The following is a 13735-nucleotide window of genomic DNA, read 5'->3' as shown; positions in this document are numbered from 1 at the left end:
TGTGTGTGCATGCGCGCGCAGGAGCGTATGTAGTAAAGGTGTTACAATCACACCCAGAAAGACCAATTGGTAGTTTTCTGATAGTAGCTTCAACCAGACAGGCCAAATTTAACAACTATCTTTCCTGAAGAGCATTTGAAGGTTGTGTGTTTGTGTGTCTTCAAGTTACTAAGAGTAAGGGACTATTACTATACCACCAATTTTACTCCAGAATTCCCAGATTTTCCAGATCTAGGGAAGGTTTTCCTGTTCTTTGTCACTACCATAATCTAATGAGTCAGTAGTCATTGGCTATTTGTAGTAAATCCACCTTATATACAGTATCAGTGTATTATTTCAGATTTTTAAACCCTGAAAAGCTGGTTTTGTTGGAGGGAACACTTTGGTTATGCACCCAAGTAATCTACTATCCTGTCCTATATAATCGCATATAGAAGATTTAGCAACATTTCCAATAACCACAGCAACTGAAAAATTATACATTCACAGACTTCTGACAACAAACTTCTGAGCACTCTATCACTGCACTATCATGGTGTCCTGAAATAATTGAGACACCTCTATATATTTTACTATATCAATGATCATTCTGTTTGATTTGAGCATGCTTTCATTGGGACTATTTACATGATGAGCTCTCTCTCTAGAACAAGGGTCTTCAAACTTGGCAACTTTAAGACTTGTGGACTTCAACTCCCAGAATTCCTCAGCCAGCCCTGGCTAGCTGAGGAATTCTGGGAGTTGAAGTCCACAAGTCTTAAAGTTGCCAAGTTTGAAGACCCCCCTCCCACTCTAGAATCAGCTAACAAGACTACAGCTGTGCTCACAAACATGAGAATGAGGTTTCCAGAATTAAGTTGATGTATTTATTATGAGCATCATCATTTATTTCAGATTGTACTGCAGCAGTACATTGTCTACCTAGTAATGCTAAGTAACAGGTTTAACTTTCATAATGTTTTTTTTTTGTTGTTGTTGGAACTGTTCCGCTGGTGCAATATTAATCTTAATTGATTTTGTGCAATACTTAAGTTGCTCTTCAAATTGAGATACGAATCTGAACTTTTGCCAGAACTGACCTCTATATTCTTGAAAAAATACTGCTGCTTCTTAAACAATGCAATGCTTGTCATACTTACTGATAAATAAACCTTACTGTGGTCAATGGAATTAGCATTTACCTCTATAAATATGAAATAGGTGAAGTGATATGACCTTTTTGCTTACCTGAGTTCAATTGGGATTTACATTTCAGCAGATATAGAAGGAATAGAGAATTTGTATCTCGGAGACCAAAGTTTTGCTCCTCTAAACTTAACTCCTTCCTTCCTTCCTTCCTTCCTTCCTTCCTTCCTTCCTTCCTTCCTTCCTTCCTTCCATCCATCACTCCTTCCTTCCCTGTTAAAAAAAGAAATGAACTCAGAAGGAACTGGGTAGAATCTCTCTCGTACATCTTCAGTGTGATTGGAAAAATTGCCTTCTTCTGCTTACAACTTTCCCCCAAAGAGAGAACGAAGGCAGACCTGAGCCCATAAGTCAATACAGGAAGCCCTTGACTTAAAACAATTTGTTTAGTGACAGTTTGAAGTGACAACACTGAAAAAAGTGATTTATGGCCATTTTTCACATTTACAACTGTTGCAACACCTCCGTGGTCTCATGATCAAAATTTGGATGCTTGGAAATTGGCATGCATTTATGGCAGCTGCAGTGTCCTGGGCTCATATGATCACCTTTTGTAACCTTCGGACAAACAGATCTGGGGAAGCCAGATTCACTTAACAGCTACATTACTAGCTTAACAGCTGCAGTGATTCACTTACCAACTGGGACAAGAAAGGTCCTAAAATGGAACAAAACTCACTGAACTGTTTTGCTTAACAACAGAAAATTTGGGCTCAATTGTGGTCGTAAATTGAGGACTATCTACATGTGCCCCCTCAACCAAACCTGCATATGACCCTCATCCATATTTATTCTAAAATGTAATTCTTCACATGACAGAGAGGGAAAACTGATAAATACTTGACAGGAAAGTAGTTGATTTTTTAAACAAAAAATTCATTAAATAGGAAAGAAGTATCCAGTCCATAGGTTGGATTCAATGTGATCAACTATTAATAGAATTGTACCATACATGCAGTATGTTTTGCAGAAAATTCTGGGACTTTGCAAATATACTTTTTTTGGAGAAAATAATTAAATGTTTAGTCCAGTCACACTATAATGACTTTTCTCTAAGAGCTGTTGCTGGCAGCCAAGCCCTCAGATGAGGTCAGATGAGGTTGATTGGGATGCTTTACTTCATGATCCTAATGACGTAATTTGTTGCTACCTAGCACAGTTGTCTATCTCTTGGTCAAATGTTGTAGGACAATGTTTATGGGCTGGGCATTCTCTACGTGCAGCATCCAGCTGGAAGCTGTAGGGAAACTTTGTCTGGCGGCAACATCATCAGCAGAATAAGCACAGCTGTTTGAGCCATGTGGTAAATGCTCATTCATTTTATCTTGCTATTTTTTGAATGACTTCAATGCTCACCATGATATTACAATAAGCCTCATCCTTTTTAAGATTTATATAATGTTTTCCCTTGCCTGAAAAATGCATCTGGAGAATACAGTGTACTGTTTTTCACCTATTTTCTGTAGATATGAATTGTTGGAGTCAAACCTCTCATTGATTATTTTTTTTCCAACTAAGTTCCTATTCCAGATTGCAGAAATATGGGAAGATTGCATCCACCTTATTTCCAAATGACAAAATAATAGGCTAGGTCAGATAACTGAATTTATGCTGGTCTATGACTAACAAACTATTCACTCTTACTGGGGGATGTTTTCAAGAGTCACATTTCTGAGGTAAATAAAATTAAAGAAATGATGTTCTACTGTCATAATATTTGCTGATACTTCAACTATAATGTCATTTTGAATATAATGGCAATTACATTCAAATCTTTAAAAAGTGGTCATTTTAGAAAATTCTCAATGGATTTTTCATGAAGATTTGTGGTTTTTAAAGTTATAAGAAGAGTCCTAGAATACCAATCATGCAGAAAGAAATATAAAAGTTGAGACTTAATAGTATAATCTATATTTTTCCTGTTAATTAACCCATTAGACATATTTGTTGGAAAAAACCACAACTGGCAAGATGCTAAGGCATAATAGTTTACAAGCCACTTTAATATGACACATTAACCTAGGGTGGAACAAACCACATTTATCTAGATTGTATAATATATTGCAAGATAACTTTGGAAAAATCACTATTCATACAGGCATAAGTTTTCTTTACTTACAAATCTTGTAAGCAGTTCTATTGTGGAAATCTGGCTAGTGCTAACTTGGCTAACTTGTAGGCTTAATAAACATAAACAAATTAACAGCCATGTTTAAGAAGACAGTGTTTATATTCACATTAGTTAGCTGAATTGCTACTCATTTAATATGTTATATAAACACACTCAGTAATTGGACTATAAAAATTCCCTTTGCAGCAATAGAAAGCTTTTTTTAAAAAAACTACTTACTGGAGAATTCTTGGAATAATGCCCAGTTGAACTCAATGGGACACATTTGTTAGCATGTGTGCCTCTGATTAAGCTGTCCATCAGCAGATATGTTGTTCTGCTCAGGCTGCATTTCTTCATTTAACTGGGTTTCCATTTTAATGAAGGGAAATTGTTTACCTCCTTCAAACAAATTCTAGTATTCATTACAACAAGTTACACCTGTAGATATTTTACAATACAGTAATTTAATTATGTATCTCTTGAAAGGAAGTCTTTCTCTTAAAACATGTCTTATTTGGACAAAAAAATGTCAACTGATGAAACGGGGTATACTGAACGCATTTACCACAATACAGAATTTCTGCAGAATATGGGAGATATAATAATAATAATAAAGTTGGAAGGGTCCTTGGAGGTCATCTAGTTCAACGCCCTACTCAGGCAGGAAAACCTATACCATTTCAGACAAATGGCTATCCAGTCTCTTCTTAAAAACTTCCAGTGTTGGAGCATTCACAGCTTCTGGAAGCAGGTTGTTCCACTGATAAACTGTTCTAACTGTCAGGAAATTTCTCCTTAGTTCTAGGTTGCTTCTCTCCTTGATTAGTTTCCATCCGTTGCTTCTTGCCTGCCTTCAGGTGCTTTGGAGAATAGCTTGATTCTCTCTTCTTTGTGGAACCCCCCTGAGATATTGGAACACTGCTATCATGTCACCCCTCATCCTTCTCTTCATTAGACTAGATGTACCCAATTCCAGCGGTGGGACACGGTGGCTCAATGGGTTAGGACGCTGAGCTTGTCGATCAGAAGGTCGGCAGTTTGGCGGGTCGAATCCCGAGCGCCGCATAACAGAGTGAGCGCCTGTTACTCGTCCCAGCTTCTGCCAACCTAGCAGTTCGAAAGCATGTAAAAATGCAAGTAGAAAAATAGGGACCACTACGGTGGGAAGGTAACAGCGTTCCGTGCGCCTTTGGCATCTAGTCATGCCGGCCACATGACCACGGAGACATCCTTGGATAAGCGCTGGCTCTTCAGCTTTGAAACAGAGATGAGCACTGGCCCCTAGAGTCGGAATCGACTAGCACGCATGTGCGGGGGAACCTCTACCTTTACCTTTACCCAATTCCAGCAACCGTTCCTTATATGTTTTAGCCTCCAGACCTCTAATCATCTTTGTTGCTCTTCTCTGTACTCTTTCAAAGTCTCAACATCTTTTTTACATCGTGGTGACCAAAACTGGATGCAGTATTCCAAGTGTGGCCTTACCAAGGCATTGTAAAGTGGTACTAATACTTCACGTGATCTTGATTCTATCCCTCTGTTAATGCAGCCTAGCACTGTGTTGGCTTTTTTGGCAGCTGCAGCACACTGCTGGCTTATATTGAAGTGATTGTCTACTAGGACTCCAAGATCCATCTCAGTTACTACTTGTTCTGTACCAGCCTACTACCAGCCCTGCAGATAAGGCAGGGATAACCCCTTTACAAGAAGGCAAGAGGATGGAACTAAGCCTGCCAAATTTATGGACACAAAAGCAAACAGAGCAAAAACAAGACACGAACCATGAAACAGGAGCTATTCAAACGGTTGCCTTCAGCAAACCAGCCCTCCCACACATTCCCCTTTTAAACAGTTCAGGGCGTGGCTTCTCTCTGCCTCCTTCCAAGGTGCCCCATTGCCTTCCTCTGTTTACTCCTGATTGACGGCCTCCTGCGTCGGGCGTCCTTGAACAGGGCCAGCTGTGGCTCATCTTCATCCACGCTGTCAGGCTCACACAGCTGGGTCTGTGTCGTAACCAGGTGGGAGGGGCCTGGCTGAGGGCTCTCATCAGCAAGCTCTCCAACCCCCTCAGCAACCTCTCCAACACCCCCCTCCTCCTCCTCTGAATCGTCCGACACAACTGCCGAACCCACAGGCTGACCCTGAATCACAACACTACTATTGAGCAAGGTACTGCCTATCCTATACCTGCGCATTTGGTTTTTCTTGCCTAAATGTAGAACCTTACGTTTTTCACCATTGAATTTCATTTTGTTAGATAGCGCCCAATGTTCAAGTCTGTCAAGATATAGTCCAATCTATCTGGGAAACCGTGAGTTATGGAAGATCAAGGCATGAACGCCCAATCTTGTCATTATCCCAGTTGCCGTAGAGCTGGACAGAATGGTTTCTGGGGCCAAATCCTTCAAAAGAGATTGATTTACCCATTATAACCTTTCAGGAAAGGAAAGGAAAGTGGGATACCAAACCGAAGCTTAAAAGTAATTTTGACAGATGCTTTAGAAACAGCACCATTCTACAAACAATTCCTTTGCTAATGTTTTGCCAATATTATCCATAGCTAAAGCTAAATCCAGAGGACAGCGCTGTAATTTGAAGAACCGGTTGTAACTGCACACATCTGGTTCTCAGTTTATCTTGGCTTGGCAGAAGATTCTTTCAGAAGATTTGTTTCAATTATTGCTCTCTGTGTCACACAAATGAAGTATATGGGGAAGTACCAAGTTGACTAAACAGGCAAGAAACCTCTGCACAATAATTAGGGATTAATTTAAAGGCCGCTTTCTTCCTCCCTCAGTTTCCACGTAAGATCATTGAAGGGGTTTTGCAGTGTGTCACAGCACAGAGGAAGACAGAAAAAAGTAATAATAGCAGTAATCCTTCTCGACATCTTTGTTCTAATGGTTTCTTGCTAGCGAAAAGACGGGAAGGAATGTATAGCTTTGTGTAAAAAAATAATAATACTGCCAGTGGAAGAGGATGAGTTACAAAGGGTGCAAACCGAGAGCCAGCTACTCCTCTCCTAATGTAATTGCCAAAATGCCAAACGAACTTGGAAACGTGGGAGGAAGGAAAACTAACACGCTTCCTCCTCTGATTGCTTTGATTTTTAACTCAGTTGTTCCTGCTCCATCCACTTAGTTTGTCCGGAGGCTGAGATGCGTCAGGCTCGGCGAGGTTGGGTGCTCCCCCCCCCCCGCCTCCTCTTTTGAACTGTTATTTCCAAGCCGCATTTCAGATTCAACTCCCCAAACTCTTTGATCTTTCTTTTTCTGTCTCCTTACCCGGAAGAGAACCTTTGCCTGCTCAGCTGGGCGCTCGGAGCACACGTGGAAAACCTGGCGCGGCTCCCGGTTCTTGCCAAATTTAGTCACACAAAGAGGCCAGTAAGGGGAAGCGGGGAGAGGATGAAAGAGACAGCCGGCGGGACTTCAAAGGGAGCCTCTGCCCCGCCCCCGCGCGCCCTCTAACCCCGCCTCCTGCCTATATAAGGAGAGGCTGCCGCGGTGGCCTTTCTCACGCAACGCTCCGTTTCTGGCTGCCCCTCTTCCCGGCCATCCCCCCAGTTTATTTGGGATGAACGATAGGAAGCTTTAACTCCGCGTATCTTTCTCTTCCGCCCCCTCAACGTAAATAAACACATCATTTATGTATTCACGAACGCGTTTTGTTTCAAGAGGTGACTCACCGAATGTGACCACCACCACCCCTCCCCTTTTCCACCAGCTTGTTTGGTTTCACCCCACCTCCTTTGTTTTTCATTAAATAGACCAAATTTCCGGATATTTTTCCGGTCCACGAGCTGGCTGCGTTGGCCGACCAAGATGATCGTTAATTGGTCTGTGGTTTACTCCAATAACTCAATGCACTGAGTTCACACGACGTGCGAGGCTCGGATACGGCTGGCTAACTTGTGGTTCAGGAATTGGCTATGTAAGATAGTTAACCCAAGGTCAACTGCGCCGTAGTTTAAAAGAAGAACTTCCTTGGTGTCGCAGAGCAACATAAGGCAGACGGCCATTTAGGGTAAGTGGCTGTCTTTAAGCCTTAATCGAAGCGCCCTATAAATGACACGCCTCGGATTTTAAGGTGCAAGTGCGTTTTAGGTTTGTTGAGTTCAGTTCGCACACGGGGTCCTGATGATTATTACCCCGATGTACCCGCAATGTTCCTGGTGCGCTGAGAAGAGCGACTCTGCCCACTTGCGCTTTTTTTTTCTTGTGAATCCTGCACCTTAACCTTGGACTGGCACTCTGCTAACATTACAGTCTGTAGCTCAGGTGGGAGTAAGACTCGGAAGCGGTACTAGGATTACTTCAGAGCGTATATTGGGGCCGTGTTACCGATCCTCAATTCCCTCGATCAAAAATGAAATTGCTGACCAAAGGGCATTTAAAATTCACAGAACTGATTAGACTATTTCTCTAAAGCAGGGGTCCCCAACCTTGGCAACTTTAAGACCTGTGGACTTCAACTCCCAAAATTCCCCAGCCAGCAGGATTGGCTGGGGGATTCTGGGAGTTGAAGTCCACAGGTCTTAAAGTTGCCAAGGTTGCGGACCCCTGCAAGTCTAAAGGCCTTCTCGAGCCCCTTTCGAAGTTCTCACTCACTGAGAGAAGGCAGAGCCTTACTTTCCAACTTCTGTCTTTAGTTTAGCCTGTAACCTTCTCCAAACTAGAAAATAATTAATAATTACTCGAGGAGGGGGGGCGAGCAGGATTGTCTTCATCTACGTCGCCGGCAATGTACGTTTCTTGAGGAGTAAAGCTAGTGCGATGACATCAAGTGCCTTGTCTGCCTTTCTCCAACCTGGCGCCCTCTAGATGAGTACGCCCTGTTTCCCCATCACTCAACTCTGGAGCATATCTAGAGCGCCAAGTCGAGAAGGTGTATGATCGAAGCTACTTACACGTCAGTGGATATTCCTGATTTGGTATACCAGGAAACCCAGATTTACATATCAAACTTAATACTAAGGCTGTTTAATTGATGGCAGGATCTCACCAAACCAAAACGCATGATCCCATATATCCTCTCCGTCTCGGGACTCCCAGACAATGGCATTCACTTTCAAATAGGCATGCACAGGATTTCATTACTGAGATCCTAAAAATAGAAAGCAGCATAGGATTGTATTATAAACCAGGTTAGTCCAAACCTATGCTTTTGTCCAGACACAGTTCAGTTCAATGAGGGGGTCCGCTGAAGTAAATGCAGCCCTTTAATATTCAATTTGGAGAGAAAAATCCTATTGACTTCAAGAGGATTTCCCATGAAGGACAAGTGCGTTGGGATTAAATGGATTTTCCTCCTAGGCCAATAGACAAATATACCTTGTATATAACATCTGTAAGGGTTTAATCGGAGTAGTTTCTATTTACATGAGAGCTGAATGAGATTTATAATATTCCAAGGAAGAACGCCTATTATTCTTAGTCTTTCCATTTCTAACTTCTATCTTTTAGCTTGATTCACACAATGCACCGACAAACTCATAATGTGACCTGATTGTTTTTGGTTTTAGGGTGGTTTGTAAACGATGGTTTATGACTTGACTATGGAGTGAAACCAGAGAATTGTTACTCAGCCAGTGAGCTATTACTAAGCAAATCATAGTTTAGTTTGATGCGCCAACCTGATAGCTGTTCATACTGAATCCCAAACTAGCTAAGCACATTTCTCTATGGTTGGTTTAGTGTTTAATGTGTCGGATGGACCCAGAACATTGCATTAGTTCTGCAACTCATGGTTAATTTAAGCATGATAACCATGGGAACCCAGCCAGTCACTATGCGGAATCGGGGGCTTTGAAAGACCTGCCGTGTTTGCAAAGCAATCTGACCCGTGGCTCGCTTAACTCTCGTTCACTGAATTATCCCCAAAAGCTAAAGTGACCCCCACATTCTGTATCATAGGCAGGTCAACCACATTTCAGCCTGGCTTGTCGCCCGAACTCAGACAATCCTTTGCATGGGTTTTTTTTTTTTTTTTTGCTCTCGACTGCTCGCAGCAGCCCTGGGCTTCCTCCATCCTGGCACTGAGATGGTTGAGGTTTTCCCGAGTTTATCCTAAAGCCCGACTTTTCGTCTTCTCGCTCCGCCCCCGCAACTCCTCTGCTTCTTCCTTTAGATGATTCCCACACAAAAAAGGCGATCGGGAAAACCTCCAGCCCGCATGAAAAGGGGAAAGGGGTCTTCTTTCTTCTCTCATAAAGTGGGGGGGCACACTGCTCCCTCCCCTTCAGTTGAACACACGGCCCTTTTGCCGGAGACCCTGTGGGCAGGGCACATTGCTCGTTGCGACTGTGGTCCCTTCGCGGCTAAGGGGTTCGAAGTACATCCCACCCCACCACGGAACCGCGCACAGCTCTACCTAGCCACATCTTTTACTTCGTCTATTCGGTATTTTGCGTCCCTGGGACCGGGGGAGGAAAGTGTGGTTATCAGCCGATGAGTACTGAAGCTTATAGACGTGGGGAGAGGGAAGGTTCGGAAACGGGCATAAAATCCTTTCCTAATTGTTTTATTAGAGGGATCAGATTAATACTAAACCTCCGTGCGAAGAGTCCTCCCCGGAGAAGGCTGCTCTTCCCTCCCATCCGCCTCCCTCGGGATCCAGGAAGAGTAAACACCGCCAAAATCGACGCAAATCTCGTTGAAACTTGAAAGGATTTCGCTTCCATTCTTCGGTGTGTGTGTGTGTGGGGTGTGTGTGTTTTAATGGCGATTCCAATCGATTAGACACGTGCTAATTGGAGACCGGAATGCTTAATCGCTGCGACAGCCAATAAGAGTTCTCTTAAAAACAACGCTTGTCCCAGGGTGGTGATGGTGTTGCTGCTAGTTACTAGAAAATAACTCAACGTTTCCTTCAAATGCGTAACAGGGAAGAGGTTTTTCTCAATACACGTACACCTTTTTCCATTAAACCCAAATCGCGCTCCCTGTCTTCCTGGGGCGTAGGCGAGCATTTAGTGACAACATTTAAACAGCAAAACGCTCAGATCGCAGACGGCTGTTAAAGGAAATCTTCTCCAAAGAGAGCGGGTTGGTTTTTTCCAAAGAGGAAGATCTCTTTGCGCCAGTAACATCAAATGCAGTCTCCCTTTGCGCCGTTCTCCCTTTCCCTCCTCCTACCGCCTCTTAAGCGGTTCCCATTATGTAGTTTAAAGTACAATAATCTCGAGGGCAAAGGGAGGGATTCTGCAAATGAGAACGGCAGCTCCAACAATTAACATGAAGGGGAAAATAGGATTCGAATTAGGTGGAACAAGATCAACATTTAGCAAAGCGCCCCTGAAAACTTCTTCGGCTTCTAAGCAGCCGCCTCAAGCTAGAGAAGGACCTAAAGGCAGCTTTTTTTTTTTTGGCCAGCTGCGATCTGCTCGAATCAAACGCGAGTTTATGGGGGACCAAGTTCCCGCCCCATTCATTACTGTGGAAGTTGCTTCCCAAAAACCTTCTCTTCTTCATTGGCGTGAAGAAGATATATCCCACGGAAATGTGCCGCCAAGGGCCACGTGGACGGCCGCTTGGACCTTTAGATAAAAATCCACTCGCGTTTTTCTGATCACAAACAAACATCGGAGTAATAACATTGGCTTCTATGCAGCATCGTGGGGTTCCGAGTTCCTCCACCTCCACAGCCATATAGCCCTTCTCCTTATGAGGCTTAGATAACTGGATTTTTTTTATTATAGTCCCCAGATGGAAGCAGCGCCTTTCAACTATTTCGTATTTGCTGTTATTCATTTCAACTTTACTTTCCCCTAAAAAAAAATCACCTCAAGAAACAATCCGTCCTTCTCTTTGGGTCTTACAAAAACAAAGAAAAGGGTTTTTGTACAGAAAACGGATTGTCGATCGACTTGAATTTTTGCCTGACACGTTTCCATTCCTCCGTTTTCCGGTTATGATATATTTATTTATACATTTGATTTAAACAAGAACCGAGCAACAAAAGCAGCATCCCAAAGAGCATTTATTAAGAAGTCCCATCCAAACCAGTAGCATTTATTTCCGAGTAAACGTTTAACTCGGCCGTCTATCTTGATTTTTCCTTTCCCTATACATGCAGCCCGTGCTCGCAGAGATGCATGTATAAATATAGGCAATAAAAGGCTCTGATGCCCAATTATCACATCAGTGACTAAATGTGAATATATGGAAGGAGAATATGTGAAGGTGTTACTTCATTATAAACTCTCTCTCTCATACACACACACACACACACACACACACACACAGACGTGTATTCAGCACAGTCCATTCAGTTCAATAGGACTTCCTTTTCGACCAAATGGGCATAAGATTGCAGATTTAAATGTTCTATTTCAAATATGATCTAGAATTCGGGAATCAGAAGTCTGTATTAGTCTGTTCACGTGTTTGCCTTTTGTCACTGTAAATATAGCAACAGCCATATGAGAACCCCATTATCAGCCCGCAGGAATTGTTAATGGATACACGGCCTCCCCTTCTCCGCAAAAGGGGAAACTCTTAACCAAACAAAACAAGAGATGCATCCTTGTCCCAGATTTGTCTGGGGATGTTCGGATCACTGTTACTTATTATCTCCGGAGACCTTGATTTGGGGAGGAAGAGATGGGATTAGAAGCCTCCACCCCTCCCAATGGCAGCACCCAGCCCACCCTCGCCCTTGTTTGTTTTTCACCCAGTCTCAGATCCTTACAAAAACAGCACCAACGGCGCAGAAGAACGGGACGGGGACAACCGTTGTGATTAAGGGAAAAACAAAGGCAAACGGGGGGGGGGACAAACACCCAGCCCTACGTTTGGATTCCTCTGACTATTTTCTGATCCGCCCCTCCCCATCCCAGCATCTTCACCTTAGGTGAAACTTTCCAGCGAACTGAGACGTTCCTGTTGTTTTGATTTCTTTCTTTCTTTCTTTCTTTCTTTTTTTTAAAAAAACTTTGTTGGCCCGGCTTTGCACCTTTTCTTTTTGTGCTGTGGGTTGGTTTAAGACGAAACGAGCTTTCCAGCCCATCCTCACGCTTTCCCGGTTTAGGTTGTTTTTCCTCCTCTTCTCTCTCTGTGGGGCTGCGTTTCCTTTTTCTCTCAAGAGCATCTATCAGTGAGTTGTCAATCAAGGCGGCGGCTTCGCTTTCATCTTCTCTCTTCCCGCCCCCCACCCTTTTCAGCAGAGCCAGAGAGCGCGGGAGGGGGAAGGGGAGGGGGAGGAGGCGAAGCGGGCGGAGGGACGGCAAAGTTACGCTAGCCGAGGAGAGCGCGGTGGGCGGCTGCCTTTCCACCTCGCGCGGCCCGTCTCGCAAGCCCAGCAGAGCTCGCGGACAACCAGAAGCCCTCGCCGGCGATTTCGCGCGAGGGGGAAAATCCTCGTCGCAGGCCCGGAGCCACAGAACTGCAACCGGCACCTTCGGCGAACGGAGACCTTTCTATGCCCGCCCCTCTCGCCGACTAAAACCGAGCGCGCGGTCCACCCACCCACCCAAAAAGCGAGTGCGCGCCCGCGCCCGCGCGTGGATCGCTGAAGGGGGCAGCAGCACAAGGAAGTAGTTTGGGGTTGGTTGGCCTTTTGATCTCAAGGGTTGCCCAGCCCGGCTCGGTTTTGGGGTGGGGGTGCTTTTCTAATTCCTGAAGAAACTTAACTTCCTCTCCTCCTTCTTTTTTAAGGCGCGTCCCCTTTCACGCCACCCACCCGAGAACTTTCGCTTCTTCTCCTTTACCTGCAGCTGAGGAATTTTTCGGCTCCGTTTCCCCTTGTAAATGCCAGCCGCCCGGTTCAGTTCGCTTCGGGAGAGCCAGGACGGCGCAGAGGACTAGGCAGCCGAGCAGGAGGCGCGGGGGGCGGGGGGGAAGTCTTTCCCTGCCAAGGAACAAAAGCGGAATCCTGGTGTGTTTGTGCGAGATTGCTTTTCCCTCTTCCCTCCGGCCTTTCTCTCCTATTGGCATCCTGCTCCCCCCCCCCCGCACGCACATACTCCAACTTTGGGCCCCGGACCTTCGCGGTGTGTGTGCGCGCAGGGCCACGGAGACCCCCCCCCTTGTCCTTCCTTGGGTCGCTTTCTAACGGGGCCGCGTTATCTCAGGACGCTTCCTTTTAAAGGACTCGTTTGGCTTTTCCTCTCGAAGACCAGCGTTTGCGCTTCACACACAGGCACCCCCGGGGGAAAAAAATCGGGCGGTTGTGCCTTCTTTCACAAAAGGAAGGGAAAGGGGGGCCTCGGGGTTCCACCACCACCCCGGCTTCGCGTTAGAAAATCAGAGTTAAAAGTGTCTCTCAGAGAAGCAAACTCGTCCCACTTTCGTGCCGTCTTAACTGCAGACACAACAGAAACCGGCATGGGAGGAGGAGTGGGGGGGGGGGTGCGAGTCTGCCTGCCTCTTTGGCTCCCTTTCCCCTCCCCTTCTTTTAAAGCAGACAAAGTAGACGGGGCCGGCTACACTCCAGTCT

Source organism: Vipera berus (genome assembly GCF_964194415.1).
Source record: "Vipera berus genome assembly, chromosome: 7".
Taxonomy (NCBI): Eukaryota; Metazoa; Chordata; class Lepidosauria; order Squamata; family Viperidae; genus Vipera; species Vipera berus.
Note: the sequence above shows the minus strand (reverse complement) of the source record.